Raw genomic sequence first — 16,755 nt, 5'->3', positions numbered from 1 at the left:
AAACTCCAAGACTGTGCACTCACCCAGCTAGCTTCAAGCTACTTTATTTCCAACTTCGCTTTCATTGCAATGAATTGCCTCACACTTTTTGGCTTTCTCCAGTTTGGGGGGGGGGTCTCACCTTTGACCTTATTTAACTTGTTTGCACTTGTTTCATTCATCACGCACTCTAAGAATTTTCACTGACAACCAGCTCCCCCAGCTGTAAAGACACGCTTGATGACCTTGTCCAATATATTCCACTTTAGCACCCGGTGACCCCAAGCCTGGATATGCCCCTTACTACTTCACAAGGGAGATAAGGACATAGGCCAGACCCCTGACTTCTCTCTGTAACACTCCCACAGTTGTCCACATGTGTCCACTTAGCATCCTAGGCCCCCACTGGGAAATTCAGCAAGGCCTTGTTGCCTACCCCCCCCACCCCCCCACCCTCAGTGCCTGCTAGTTAATTTCCTTTCATTTTCAGTCCAAACAGACTCACCCTGGTTTGCTGAGTCATGCTTCCGGATAGAAAAAAGCTAGCAAAAATGCTAATGTGTGCTGCTGAATTACTGGATGTTATGGGGCTAAAGCAAAGTTTCCTACAAAACACTTTGAAACTGTTACTGTACTGACAAAACACCAAAAGGAGCTTGTGAGATGGAATGCACACTAAGATTAAAAGGATGGCAAAAATGGTCAAAGACATTCTTTATTTGAAACCTTAAGAAATGAGTGAAAATTCACTCATGTGCATTTCTTTATACTTCATAATGGAACAAAAAAACCAATTGAATATATCCAATTATTCACCTTGTATTTATATTAAACTTAAATTAATTATTTAACCTATTAAATGTGCTAAATATGTTAAATAATACTGATTCTCTTACTAAAAAAAGATAATATATGTCAATTTTTCAAGTTAAAATACTAATTTTATAGTTTTGCTATTTTTTTAATGCAAACAGTATTTTATGGCAGTTACATATTATTTAATATTAGAAGTGCTATTGAGCATGTATCAGACCTAGCCATAACTCTACTTTGTTTTCATTATAACGTCCTATGGAAGTCAAAATAAGGTAGCAAAGATAGGAACATAAAACTGAAGTTTCCCAGTGGTCAGGTAGTCTTGCATTTGGCCATTGAAAAAGTCTTTATTTCATCTTGTAAAGCACATTTCTCATTTTTTTCAGAAAGCAGAGGTATATATACAAAGGAATATTACTCCGCCATAGAAAAGAATGAAATCTTGCCATTTGCAGTGACAGGGATGGAGCTAGAGAGGATTATGCTAAGTGAAATAAGCCACACAGAGAAAGACAAATACCATATGATTTCACGCGTGTGTGGAATCCCCGAAACAAACAAAGAAAAAAGGAGACAAAGGAAAAAACAGAGTTTGTTAAATACAGAGAACAAACTGGTGGTTGCCAGAGGGGAAGTGTGTGGGAGGATGGGAGAAATAGGTGAAGGAGATTAAGAAACTTCCAGTTATAAAATAAATAAGTTGTGGGGATGAAAAGCACAGCATAGAGAATACAGTCAATAATATTGTAATTAGGTAGGTGACAGATGGTGACTACACTTATCATGGCGAGCACCAAGGAGGGTATAGAATTGTTGAATCACTATGCTGCACACCCAAAACTAATGTAACATTGTACGTCAACTTTACTTCCATAGTAAGTATATATGTATAATATATTTTATTTTTTTTAATTTTTTTTAATATTTATTTATTTTTGAGAGACAGAGGGAGACAGAGTATGACCAGGGGAGGGGCAGAGAGAGAGGGAGACACAGAATCCGAAACAGGCTCCAGGCTCTGAGCTGTCAGCACAGCACCCGACGCGGGGCTCGAACTCACGGACCGTGAGATCATGACCTGAGCCGAAGTCGGACGCTTAACCGACTGAGCCACCCAGGAGCCCCTATGTATAATATATTTTAAAAGAAAGCAGACCCTAAAATTGTTTGCTTTCTCTTTGAAAGATTTAACTTGTTTATTTAAGTCAGTTTGAATGCTCTGTTTAAAGCTTCTCTCAGATAGCCACCAAAAAAAATCCATGCGTATAGTATGAGTGTTTAACAAAAAATAAACGTGCTAATATCACAAATGTGTTGTTGTAAGTTGATCACATCAGACAACACAGGCAAGCAGCCGTAAACTGATGGTCTATGGTACCATGAAGATTTATTTCTAAGTCCTTAGTTTGCATCAGTGTAGGGGTTCCTATGTGTAGGTTCTCAGGACTTTTGACTCATTTTTTCCAGCAGATTATCTCAAAATAATGAGAACAGCCAGAAAATGCATTTTGTTCATTTCTAATGTATATATTATAAATACATTTTAGAAAAAACACATTTCCAGAACCATTTCCTCCCCAAGCAGGGCAATTCATAACATCTCAAAGAGCAATGGAATTCTTAACTGCTGTGAACACTCTGGGAAAGTCTAGGTTAGAATATTTTGCCTCAATAGTAATATCTGTGCATTTAAACCTCTGGGACAGTACCTTCACCCGAAGGCCTGAAAGATTCCTGGTCAGGATTCCAGCAACCAAAGCAGATCATGAACTTCTTAGTTTTTGGTGTTAATCCAACCCAAACATCATCCATTCTTGGGGCTCAGCTGTCAGGGGTCTGAAGCGAGGCCACAGATGCAGTTGTGGCCAATTGGTAGAGGGGAAGGATTCTGAGCTTGAGTCAGATAGTCTAGGCTTCAAGCCCTTGCCAGCTTCCACAAGTATGTTCCCTCTTTACTCCTGATCATCTTTAGAGCATGCATAACAATAACATTTGCGTATGTTTTTAATAAATAATTGGAGTTCCTACCCCACACCAAGCTCTGTTCCAGGTAATAAAGATACAGCTGAGAAAAAGATCGACCAGGTCTCTCAGGGAGCCTAACACCTAGTAAAGAGAAGATAGACAATCGATAAGGAAACAAATAAATTAGAAAGATAATTGCAGTTTGTGCTAAGTACTATGAAAATAATAAAAACCAGTTAATGGACTAGGGCTGTGCTGTCAGATACAGAAACCACCAGCCACACATAGCAACTTAAGTTGAAATTGACTAAAACTAAATGAAACTAAAAATTCAGATCCTCAGCTGAAGGAGCCACAATCCAAGTCCTCGATAGCCACATGTGGCTATCGTGTTGGACAGCTCAGATACAGAACTTCTCCATCATTGCAGAAAGTTCCATTGGTGGCACTGTTAACTAGAGTGATGAGAAGTTTGGGTAAGGGACTGCTTTAGATGGCAATAATATGTATAAACAACTGTACAGTGAGGAAAAGAAACTATAGTAGAGACTCCATAAATTGGATCTATTATGTGAACATATCTCATAAGTTTATATTTTTTCTCACTTTATTCCTCAACTTATAAATCCTAGAAAGAGACCCACTGAAATGTAGTTTGCTTTTTACTTCTAAATCATGGACTTCTAACACCTGAAATTCTAGGTCAACAATTTAGGCTCGACACACTTGAGTGAATGATCATTTTCTCCTGCATAGTTTCCTTGATTAAAAAAAAAAAAAAGGAAGGAGAACATTTCCCCCAAATTTTGATGAATTATAAACCTAAGAAGTAGCCAAGTACATTACACAGAAAGGATAGGAATAATTTCTCAAAGGTTATAACTTTAGTTGAAGTCAGAACACATGAGAATTCAAGATCTAACTTTGAAAAGCAAATTCTTCTGTCCTTGATTCTCTGTAACTCTGGCACCGATATACTCCATCCACATCTTAAAGATCTTTATGACCACAGAACTTGACCTTGTGTTACATTCCCAAAAGGCTATGTGTAAAGTGAATATTTATGCATTGAATTGTATCTCCCAGTGTGTGTTATTTTGGGAATGTTTTACTTAGATAAAAGAAAATAGCACCAATACATGAAACATCCAATGAGTATTTATTGAATTCCTAAAACATGACCAACTCAAGAGGCAGAACTACTCAATAACTAAAAATTTTTACTTGTCTTTCACTGCCGCATTCCCCGACTCTATTTTTTTTTTTACTGTACAGTTAACCATAGTCTGCTGTGCATATTCATTTTGAACGTCATGTCAGGTAACAGTGCAATGAATGATTAAGTCAATTTATCTTTGCACATTTATTTAAGAAGCACACGCAGGTTAATGTACACCAGTACATTTCATTTCTATTTCTTTGAAAATGACTACGTAGCATCATTGGCCTTGCCTCAACCAGGAATTTAGCAGAATTTGTGCAATAAAAGATCCAGAAGGAGGTATATTTCCAGCTGGAGCTGGAGGGTTAATTGCATTCCTGTTTGTCAATCTAACAGCAATGGTGTTAATACCTGTAAGTGTGAAAATCATAAGCTATTCCTATAACAGCCATCAAAGTTTTGTCGACCAAATGGCTAAATGGAAAAAGAGGTGAACCATCTCATTAGAACTGAGAAGTGTTGATTGAGCCAGCGGGGAGCTCTGAAAATGATTTTCCTCTTCTTGGGGTTGCCACCTGGTGCCCTCAGGGTAGACAAACGTGACATGTTAACCATGTATGTGGAAATCGTGTCCAAATGCATTAAGCAAACAAATGTGAAATGTAAAGCAAGAGGAAGGAAAGAGGAAAACCTTAGGTAAGTTTGGTTAACTACACAGCTGCTCCCAGGACCTATGGGCAGCTGTTCTGAGCTCCATTTAAGAAAAACCGTGAGATCCCTTTCTCTTTTCGGGCTAAGCAAGCAAATCAATCTATTTATACCTGGTCAGTGTCAAAGGAAAATCTCAAAGCTGTGTCTTAAAAATGCTTTACGAAATGGACTGTGTCCAATTATAAAACAGAACTCTGGCTATTATACACACTGCACAGTGATTTGGATTGCACCTTCTTCTGCAACCCCACCAACAACTCTTGGAAGCAACATACAAGCCTTGGAACAAATTAATGAGTCTTTAGGGTCATGCAAGAAATAACATGGTTGTTTTTTTTTTTTTGTCTCAGCCACAGACCTATCAGCAAACTGGATGTAGCAGCTGCATGTTAAAGCTTCCTGGATTATTCCTGATCCCAGGAACAGCGAGGTAATTGTTTCTGACCTTTTGCACCAATATTCTACAGGAGCACGTTTACTTGACAAGTTTTCAGGAGACATATCTTCAAGAAGTGCTACTCTGAAAAAAGTTGGTACTGATGCTCTACCGCACAGGTAACCATATATAAAATATTTAGGGTGTTGTTTTTTTCTTTCTGCCTCCAAAAATATTACATGTTCATACTTTTGAAAGGAAGAAACACACATAAAATGAAGACCAAGATTGTGAAGTTTTACTTGTCTTTTAATTGGCTTTGTTCACTTCATAATATATCATAAACATTTTCCCATGTCATTAAATAATCCTCTAAAGTTTGAGTAATGGAACAGTCTAATTTTAACAGTCTTTATTTTTGAACTTTTGGGTGCGTTCCAAACTTACTATTATACATTACACTTTGAGGAACATGCTTATTCATAAATCTGTCTGCATATGTTTCTTTGAGATACATTTTTAAAAAGTGGTGGGTCTAGGTCAGCATGCTTTAAGTATTTTTAAAGACTTTGGGAAGTATGGTCAAATTCAGATAGCCACTCTGATTTATGTACAACAGAAAATGAATATAAGGAACCCTGTGGAATATTTATGGGCAAGAGCTGAACACAAAATGGCCACACCCTTGCTTTGATAGAATTCTTCCCTGCAAGGGCCATTGGTTGATCTTTCATGACCACCAGATGTCAGTCTAAAACAGAGCAAACTGAACTAGACCTAGATGGGGAAAAGGGGAATCCACTCTTTTAGTCTTATGTATACTTTGCTACCCTATATTTTCTTCAGGCTGCCAGGGAGATTGAGTTTTATGAAACAAACAAACGAATGAATATTGTCAATTGGATAAAGCGCTAGGACATCGGATGCCTTTCGATGACCCTCAGGTTAAGGGCTGATAATCTGTTTTGCTTTACGTTTCCCTAACATCACCTTCATACACTGGTCTCACAGCTGAATCTTTTCAGAAGTAGACCTCGGTTTCCTTCGAAGCAGGCAAACATTTCATGCCAACCCATGTGCTTGTTCATTAGCTCACAATGAGACAGAGTCTCCTGGGGTAAAATGAAACGTTTAAGGAGATGCCTTTGAGTTTTTCTACTTAGTAGTTAAACAAGGAGTGTTACCAAGCAAGGAGGAGCAGATACTTGGAAATGTTTCTCCATACTGACTTTGGACAGCCATCATTATTTCTTTTGACTTCGGTGAATGGTGCCTTGCTGCCTTTTCCTGTTTCTGAGGAAAGGATGCTCCACACCCTAATGTGTTTGGAATTTCCAAACATGTGATAGAGTTGTTTTCAGGGCGCTTGGTGCGTGCAGAAAGCTTTGCTGTGGCTAACACAGTGATGCCACTGCTGACACCAGCCAAGTGCAGTTGGAGATTCTAGTTCGTGTCCTAGTGCAGCTGCGTGGGAAAAAGATACATGAAAAGGGAAAAACATAAAGGTGCCTCACACTGTGCCAAAATTATGAAAATTAAATGGGGCTTTAGTCTAAAATATGCCAAGGAAATTAGGATGATTTATTATTCATACTGGTGCTTTTATGGCAAAAACATTTAAAATGTGAGGATAAGGGGGCACCTGGATTGCTCATTCGGTTAAGCGACCGACTTCAACTCAGGTCGTGGTCTCGTGGTTTGTGAGTTCAAGCCCCGCGTCGGGCTCTGTGCTGACAGTTCAGAGCCTGCTTCAGATTCTGCGTCTCCTCCTCTCTCTGCCCCTCCCCTGCTCATGCTCTGTCTCTCTCTGTCTCCCAGTAATAATAAATAAACGTTAAAATATTTGAAAAAAATAAAAATGTGAGGATAAGGATAGTGACATCTGTTGAGTGATAAGCCTTTCATACAGGCAAAAGGGGTGTTAAAAATAAACAAAATAAAAAAAACAAGGATAAAGGAAAGTCCTGAATCTACCTTCAAATAATTAACTTGTACAAAATGGGATGTGTTAAGTAGATGACAGCTGGGTAGGTTAGATCACAACTGGATAATGCGGCTGGCAAAAGAACTAAATAATCTTCTCTTAGCCTACATCCATAGAAGTGCAGCGAGTGCCCCGTTAAAGGAAACTTCCCAAACTAACCCAAACACATGTGGAGTGTTTTGTTAAGAGGGGAGATAACAGGAGCGCCTGGGTGGCGCAGTCGGTTAAGGTTAAGCGTCCGCCTTCAGCCAGGTCACGATCTCGCGGTCCGTGAGTTCCAGCCCCGTGTCAGGCTCTGGGCTGATGGCTCGGAGCCTGGAGGCTGTTTCCGATTCTGTGTCTCCCTCTCTCTCTGCCCCTCCCCCGTTCATGCTCTGTCTCTCTCTGTCCCAAAAATAAATAAAAAACGTTTAAAAAAATTAAAAAAAAAAAAAAAGAAGAGGGGAGATAACAAATGGGACTCCATCTGTAAGAGAGAGAACAGAATCATAGAGTCTCAAAACCTGGTCCTTTCAGCAAAGAATGAGAATTTCCCTGAAGAGAAAGAAGACTTAGGTAACAGTGTGATCATTCTATTCAAATACTGAACGATTGCCCTATAAAAAACACAATGCAATTTATCCCATCGTTCATGCTTGCAGAGTGGGCATCAATGAGTGAAAGTCACAGGGAGACAGATCCGGAGACAAAGTCGGAGCTACCGGAAGCTGGGAGAGAGACGTGAAACAGATTCTTCCTCCCTAACCCCAGAAGGAATCCATCTTGCTGACACCTTGATCTTGAACTCCTAGCCTCCAGAACCGCGAGACAATAAATTGACACTCAGTTTGTGGTACTTTATTATGGCAGCCCTAGAAAATCAATACAAATTACTATAGTAACGTCCTACCTCTAAACTCGTTGTTACATGAGAAAAAGAAGCATCTACCTATTGAAACTAAACCACTGGTTGAATTTTCTATTTCCTGTAAATGGAATGCAATCTTAACTAAAAGCTCCAGAAAGGAAAGAAAATTAAATCATTCAAGGGTGGTAACAACTGAGATGACATGGTTGGGTCAAGAATTTCAAAGAGGCCAATGACCTCCTTCTTTAACTAGGAGATTCATATTTTATTTCTCCAGTGACATATTTGCAACTGAAGGTAAGTTAAAGACCCGAAGGGCACCTGGGTGGCTCAGTCTGTGGAGCGTCTAACTCTCGATCTCAGTTCACGGTTCGTGGGCTCAAGCCCCACGTCCAACTCTACACTGGCAAGTGGGGAGCCTGCTTGGGGTTCTGTCTCTGCCTCTCTCTCTCTCTCTCTCTCTCAAAATAAATGAACTTAAAATTAATTAATTAACTAGTTAATTAATTAATTAAAGAGCTGCTTGCACACCAAAGCCAGGTCCTTTGGGTAGTCCAAAGAGGTAAGACCCCCAGCTGTCTCAAAGAGACATGTCCACTCTTTGGCCCAGGTTTTGGCATTTTGCCAGTGTCAGAGTTCATAGTAGTTGTCATTTATTTCAGCTATTGGTGTAGTTACACAGACGCCTGAGCATTCCACCTCTATAAGAGTGAAAAGCTTGTCAGGTATCATATCTCCAGCATTTTTTCTAAGTTGTTTTTGTTTTTGTTTTTGTTTTTGTTTTCCTGAATGGTCTCCTGTAAGGGGTCAGAGCTTTGAAGCATGCTAGGGGTTTCATAGACCTGGATTTGATAATTTCCAACTGGCTCTCAATTGTACATTGTATAAAAAGTTGCTACTTCATATATTCTCACAAGAGTTACTTGTAGAACGTCACCCTTGTTCATGGCAGAGACCGGTAGGCATCAGTTCTATCTTTGGGCTAACTCCAGGTCTGGAGCACAGCTTTGTGCCTTTCTGGATGTTTTGGGGGGTTTTTGTTTTGGTTTGTGTTGTGTTGTGTTGTGTTGTGTTGTGTTGTGTGTTTGTTTACAGTTGCTTCTATCCCCTTAGATATTTCTGGTGTGAAGTCAAATGGACCCTAAAGTCACCCATGATGAGGATTTGAGGGGATAACTTGGAAAGACTGAGTCCAAAAAGCAAAACCAGGAGTGAGCAGACTTGAATGACACCAAGGATGGTGATAAAATATGAGTGTAGGAGCTTCAAGAGAGAGAAGGGTTTTGCTTGAAGGATGAAACATAATGGTTTAGAAGGATAATGATAGTCTGATAATTGACGGAATTCCAATACCATCTCCAGGCTCCATGGTAGACAACATATGGGAATCGAGTTCGTTCGGCCCAAGAAAGCTACAAGTGAAACAATGACTTAGAACTTGGTTGATGGATGGTACGTATACCTGAAAATGTTATCACATGAATTATTCAAATAATTAATTCCCAATAAAATTTAGGATCTTATACTATCTGAGTCTCAGATTTGGAAGGGATTTTGTAGGTATTTAGTTCAATCTCACACCAGAGCAAGGTGTGAGTCCTTGAGTTTTCATTTCAAGTTGAAGGCATAACCCTGGCCTTGGAGTTTCCCTCAGTTATATGACCGTATGTGAGAATAGAGTGAGGGTGAGAATGACTGATGACACATTGCCCTGAATGTGTGGATTCAGCAGATTATTTTTAAATACATCCAATTTAAACTGTCATTTTTCCCTTCAGATTCCAGAGGGATCCAGAGGCAAGGGGCCTCTTTCCAAAGAAAAACTCTTGTGACTATAAATACACACTGACAAACTGCATACAGAATGTCTCAGAAACTAGAGAGAACTATCAGAGCGCTAGCATTCCACAATTTACAAAAGATAGCAATACATGTATGTTTGCGATACCCCATTTCACTCCTTAATCTTTTGTAATACTACCATAGTCCTTTAAGAAAAAAGAAAAAAAAAGTTACACTTCCAAAGAGAGTTTCTTATGCTCGCTGGCCTTTCAGAAATCTACCAGACCTGAGCTATAACAGGATGAATATTCTCTTTGCATTGGGGACAGCTATTGACTTATAACTAAATCTGAGAGAAGAAAGTACATTACTCTTTTCCCCCTCTCCCTCTTATATTAGAAATAAGAAAAAAAAAAAAACTTGAAAGCAAAATGATCTGAAAAGTGTTCACTGCTGGGAGGAGAAGCTTCTCTGGATTTGGCAATCTGTCTCCCTAACATTTACTGTCTGAAGCTCACTAGGCTTATTAGATTCTGCAGAGCTGGGCTGAGTGTGACAGACGTCTCTAACTATTAGTTGGAGAGCTCATAAGCATAGGTATTCATTTAGACTGAGTATTTTGAAGAATGAAAAATAAGGTACTGATTAAGTACATGAAAATTATGTGGTGAGGAAGCATACCTGGGGCTATAAATGTCTCATTTAAAAAAATTTTTTTTAATGTTTCTTCATTTTTGAGAGACAGAGAGAGACAGAGCACGAGCCTGGGAGAGGCAGAGAGAGAGACAGTGAGACACAGAATCTAAAGCAATCTCCAGGCTCTGAGCTGTCAGCACAGAGCCTGACGCAGGACTCAAACTCACCAACCTTGAGATCGTGACCTGAGCCGAAGTCCGATGCTTAACCAACTGAGCCACCCAAGTGCCCTTGTCTCATTTTTTTTAATGTTTATTTATTATTGAGAGACAGAGAGAGACAGAGCATGAGCCAGGGAGGGGCAGAGAGAAAGAGGGACACACAGAATCTGAAGCAGGCTCCAGGCTCCAAGCTGTCAACACAGAGCCCGACGTAGGGCTCAAACTCACAAACTGGGAGATCATGACCTGAGCCAAAGTCAGATGCTTAACCCACTGAGCCACTCAGGCGCCCCCGTCTCATTTTTTTTTAAGTTTATTTATTTTGAGAAAGAGAGAGAGGGTGGTGGGGAGGGACAAAGAAAGAGGGAGAAGGAATACCAAGCAAGCTCTGCAATGTCAGCACAGAACCTGACATGGGGCTCAAACTCACAAACCGTGAGATCATGACCTGAGCCAAAACCAAGAGTCAGATGCTTAACTGACTGAGCCCCCCAGGTGCCCCTGTCTCATTTTTATTAAACAAGAAATGCATGCCATGAAGGACCTCCAGAAATAAATAGGTTTAAGCTGCCCCCTTGACTCTTGAAGGGGAGGGTTAACGGGATAAGACAAATAGCTCTGTCAACAGTGCTCATTCTCTGCAAAAGGTACATTTTATTTTTCCGGGGTCAAAGAAATTATCCTAGAGATAATATTTTTCAGAAGCCTCTGGTTCTCAAGTGAAGGAAAGCAGCTGAGATACACAAAATCATACAACTTTCTTTACTTTCCTATGCCCGAATGTGGCTTACCAGCCCCAATTTCCATCACAAACAGAAATACTTAATGGTATCATTTCTTTTTTTTTTTTTTTTCAACGTTTATTTATTTTTGGGACAGAGAGAGACAGAGCATGAACGGGGGAGGGGCAGAGAGAGAGGGAGACACAGAATCGGAAACAGGCTCCAGGCTCTGAGCCATCAGCCCAGAGCCTGATGCGGGGCTCAAACTCACGGACCGCGAGATCGTGACCTGGCTGAAGTCGGACGCTTAACCGACTGCGCCACCCAGGCGCCCCAAATGGTATCATTTCAAGAAACCGGATTCTTGTGGTTTATTGTTCAGGTTCCTTTGGTTTATTTCTCTTCAGCTGAGGGGTTCCTGCCTCCCTTACCCCCAGGTGGCATCTGGATTTGGGGAAAGCTTATGCAGCATCCCAGAACAAGTTTGTGGGTAGGCAGGACGCGTTGAGTCTAGGTGCTCTCATCTAACCCCCTAAAGAAAAACTTATTCTGACACTTGTTAAAATGGAGATTTTATTGGACTATTGAAATCAGAGCTTGCAATAAGGGAGAGAGATGGGTCTCCGCTCCAAATACAGTAGGGACAAGAGGGGATTTATAGCCAAGGAGCCGAGTGAGGGGTAGTCAGGTCGAAAATCACTAAAAGGACACATCAAGGATGGGGGAATTTTTACTAAATTGACCTACCAGGATACTTGCTAAAAGGAGGCCAAGAATGCATACATCAAAGGAGGGGAATAAGGGAGCTTGATCAGATGTCATGGCAGCGGTGGGGGGGGGGGGGGGTGACTCAGCAGGACTCTTTGTGAACCCTGGGCTGGGCAGGACCAAGGCAGAGGTGAAGTTGGAAAGAGGGCTCAGAGGAGACTGACCGACATTGGGCCAAGAAATGCCGTTTTCAGTCCTTGCCAGCCTCCACTGAGGCATGGCCCATCCTGCCGGTCTTGGGTCTCCTGCACTGTCCTCATAGCATCTGCTGCTGAGGCCCTCAGCCCATGGCGCCCTCCACTTCTCAGAATATTCATTCCCTCTAACCCCATGGCTGGAATCTTTCTGCAGGCTCCCAGGGACTCAGAAACTACTCCGCATTCCCACATGATATTGGGGTGCTCAGGACTCTGTGGGGATGCCTTCAGTGTCATCCACATAGACATGTCCCAAAGGTGCTGTTACTCTAACCTCTGAAACTTTGGGGTCTTCTCTTCAAAAATCCCATTTTCTTTGGTTACTTTTTGAAAAGCCAGAAGCTGACCCTTTTATTTAAAATATTTGTAATATTTATTTATTTTTGAGAAAGAGAGAGAAACAGAGTGTGAGCTGGGGAGGGGCAGAGAGACAGAGAGAGAGAGAGAGAGAGAAGGAGGGAGGAAGATACAGAATCCAAAGCAGGCTCCAGGCTCCGAGTTGTCAGCACAGAGCCCGATGCGGGGCTCAAACCCAGGAACCACAAGATCATGACCTGAGCCAAGTTGGATACTCAACCGACTGAGCCGCCCAGCCTCCCCTGTCCCTTTTATTTAAAACTCCCCCATAATTTACCAAGGGTTTCCACTCATGTGGACTAATAATGAAGCAAGTAATTGTTCCAAATCTGCCAAACTTTACCTCAGATTTGAAGAGAAGTACTGGAAAAGCCCATAATGTAATTAGAATTGAGAGACAAAAGAGATGAGGGAAAGAGAACACATATTTTCTTTGATGGAATATTTTCCAATTGGCAAGTTACCATCTAGGATTAGCAGACATCCCACATATAAAGGATAGCTCTGAATTAAATTCTGCTGACTTTTTTTTTTTAATAATGCAGTATAATGTTACTTGTTTCTAAACCAGGAAGTAATTTTCTCCACAGAATATTCTCTCTGTATAATTTCAGGATCACTGTCTGGTAAGAACAGGTAGAAATCTGAAGTGGAAGGATTACTTGTCAAGATGTCAGGAAGCCCGGGATCTGTCTTACATCCGTCACTAACAAGCTGGATGATCTTGGCCAAATTATTGTACCTCTCTCGATCTTGGTTGCTGCTACCTCTGTCAGATGATAGACATCTGAACACGCAAGCTTCTTTTCTGTTGTGACGCTTGGTGACTGTGTTACTGGAAGCTGGGCTCCCAGCTTGAGGCCAAAGAGCACATGGACACGACGGGGCGTGTTCGGCAGACTATTGTGGCAGCGGGAAGACTCAGATCATTCTTGGAAGAGCTCATCCTGAAGGAAGAAGAAGCCAGACTCCAGAAGCCTCAGTTGACAGAAAAGTGGTTTTTTGAATGCGTGACAGCGTTTACCATTCTTATCTGTCTCCCAACTCCATGTCTAAGTCCAGTGAAGACTAATTAAGCAATTAATTAATAATCAATGAATAAAAACGGAAAGGCTGGGTTCACTAAAACAAACAAACAAATAAACAAATAAACAAACAAACACTTGGAGCGCCTGGGAGGCTCAGTCGGTTGAGCGTCCGACTACAGCTCAGGTCATGATCTCACAGTTTGTGGGTTCGAGCCCCACATCGGGCTCTGTGCTAACAGCTCAGAGGCTGGAGCCTGCTTCGGATTCTGTGTCTCCCTCTCTCTCTGCCCCTTCCCTGCTCATGCTCTCTCTCTCTCTCAAAAATAAACATTAAAAAATAAAACCACTAAAAAATACGGAGTCAAAGCATAGTGTTTTTTGTTTTTGTTTTTCTTAAGTGTTTGTTTATCTATTTTTGAGAGAAAGAGACAGAGAGAGAGTGGGGAGGGGCAGAGAGAGAGGGGGACACAGAATCCGAAGCAGGCTCCAGGCTCTGAGCTGTCAGTGCGGGGCCTGACGCGGGGCTCAAACTCACAAACCAATGAGATCATGACCTGAGTCAAAGATGGACGCTTAACCAACTAAGCCACCCAGGCGCCCCAAAGCATAGTGTTTTGTGACCTTCTAACAAACTGTGTCACAAAAGGAAAGTGGGTGTTTTCAACTTATTATCATCGCCAGAGCCCAGAATCCAGGCCCCGAGAGGCCTCCAATGTGGTCGCGTGGGTTCTTGGAGGAAGCACAGCCATGCACAGAGAGGGCGGGATGCCCACAGAGCAACAGTTGCACCAGGCAGGACATCCGGGCGATGCCCAGTAAATGGTCCCCAGTACTTGGCAGCTCCTGGCATGAAACAGAGTAGATCTGGAGCTATCATGAGACAGCTCTGAGGATTCCCATTGACTCTGAAAGACCTTGCAGAGGTTAGAGGGCCTGAGTGAACACAAACCCAGAGCAAAAATATTGCTTTCAACTGTACAAGGTGCATGTGCCCTTCTTCCTGTAATAGAATCTACTTTTTCTTCAGGAAACCACCCCTGCTTCACCCTTGGTCTTAGTAGTTTGAGTACAATTGATCCATTTCCCAGCTCCACGGGGTGGGCGTGAGTCCCAGGAAAGGCTAATTGATCTATTCCTTCCTTTTGGCTGTTGTGATTTATATTACGGACTGGCACATAACCAAAGTCAGGCCATGAAATGAAAGGACAGGACTTTTACAGAATTTTTGGAAAAGAGACATTCTGGGATTGCAAACGATCAGGAAAACGGAAACCTAGAACCGCCAGAGACTGATGCATGGCAAACGCTTGCCTGGCAAAGCCAAGTGCTGTGAAGAATTCTGCAAAACTTGGAGACGAGGCAAAATGTTAGGTAACTAACATGTCCTTTCAGAGATGAAGGTCCCCCAAGGACTACCTGAGGAAATGAACTTAGTTTGATTCACTCATTTCTACTGATTAAAGATCCAGAAGTAGTGAGTGCCATGTTAACTTGTAGAGATGCAAATGATGTTTGTCCAGTGGAACAGATCATCTTAAACATTTCAGTTTATTGCCCTGCTGAATATTAATGACTTTTTGGGTTCCTCTAGAAATCTTATTTTGCTATGCCTTTATTGAGTTGCGCATAAATGCCTAGCTTCTCAAAGATGTGTGGACCGGTTTTAATATCTTTATAGTTCCCTCATTAATTAACAAGTTAAATAAAATCTTTGACACGTGGTTATTTTATATTCACCTAAGAGTTATTTTTAAAGACTACTTTTTGGGGGTGCCTGGGTGGCTCAGTCGGTTAGGCATCTGACTCTTGGCCTCGGCTCAGGTTGTAATCTCACAGTTTCGGGAGTTCGAGCCCCATATCGGGCTCTGTGCTGACAGCATGGAACCTGCTTGAGAGTCCCTCTCTCCTTCTCTCCGCCCCTACCCTGCTCAGGTTGTCTCTGTCTCCCTCAAAGGTAAATAAAATATTTTTTTTTTAAGAGAAACAAAAATTACCTTTTTAAGAAAAGTATACTTTAACACAAGAGATGAAGGGGGGGAAAGGAAATGGAGAACAAGTCCTATCTACTTCATTTCAATACCTAAATCCTGTTACTCCTCCATGTGGACTGCACCATCCATTGAATTAATATAGTCTATATTTTGGCAAGCCAGTGTGAGCTGGGTTTGTATCTTCTGTAGCCAATATTCTGACACTCAGTTCCAGCAGTTTTCCTCACGCCTTCAAGCAATTCTCCAACACCAGTTGGACGTGCAACAATTCGACTCCATTCTGACACCATCTACCTGGAGATAGCATCAGACTCCGCAGGTGAAAGGTTTCAGTCCCACAAGACTGTCCCCCACCTCAGATACTAATCACAAGCCTAAGATGTCTCCCTGGGCCTCTGACACACCCCTATAGATTCCAACGTCTCCCTCCTAGGGTTTGATTGATTTGTTCGGTTGGCCCGCAGAACCCAGGAAACATTTCATTTCGACTAGATCGCTGGTTGGTTACAAAAGGATATTATAACTCAGGAACAGGCAGATAGAAGAGGTGCATAGAGCAAGGTATGGGGAAGGGGACCCAGGGTTCCTGTGCCTCTCCAAGTGAGACAGTCTCCTCAAATCTCTTCGAATTCACCAATCTGGAAGCCGTCTGAATGCTGTTCTCTTGGGTCTTTATGGAAGCTTCATTACATAGATATGACTGAAATAACTCACTGACCGCTGGTGAGTGATTCAACCTGTCACCCCTCTCTCCTCTTTGGAGCTCAAGGGCGGGTGGAGGGGCTGAAAGTTCCAAACTTCTTATCTCCCTGTTCGTTCTCCTGGCCAACAGCCCCCATCCTTAAGTGCCTCCCCAAAGTCGCCTCATTAACATAACAAAGATACCTTCATGGCTGCCATCACTTAGGAGTGAGGCTGAGGACCAAATATATATTTCTTGTTATAAACCATAGTATCATGGTATCCGTAATAGTGGTGATGAATACTGGTGAGCCCTTTAACCAGAAAAATGATACCAATTTGAACATACAGCCTGATGAGATCTGAGAAATCTAAGATTACATGTTAAAATAGAATTTTTGGCATTAATTTCAGCTGAGGTCCCCAAAACAAAAAATACTATCTGTCTCTTCCACCGTGTACTACCTTTAAGACTAAAAAAGTAATTCTGAAACATGGTTGTGTCACCCTTCGCTGATCAGTTTGGAAGACT

At 41.6% G+C, this 16,755-nt stretch overlaps 1 pseudogene; it reads right to left on the bottom strand.

The window, feature by feature from the left end:
• Window positions 1-8,351: 8,351 nt before the first annotated feature.
• The window catches only part of LOC113600727 (NADH dehydrogenase [ubiquinone] flavoprotein 2, mitochondrial-like), a 41,102-nt pseudogene continuing 32,698 nt past the window's right edge, over window positions 8,352-16,755 (bottom strand).

Source organism: Acinonyx jubatus, chromosome B1 (assembly GCF_027475565.1).
Source record: "Acinonyx jubatus isolate Ajub_Pintada_27869175 chromosome B1, VMU_Ajub_asm_v1.0, whole genome shotgun sequence".
Lineage (NCBI taxonomy): Eukaryota > Metazoa > Chordata > Mammalia > Carnivora > Felidae > Acinonyx > Acinonyx jubatus.
Note: the sequence above shows the minus strand (reverse complement) of the source record. Positions and strands in the feature narration are given on the sequence as shown.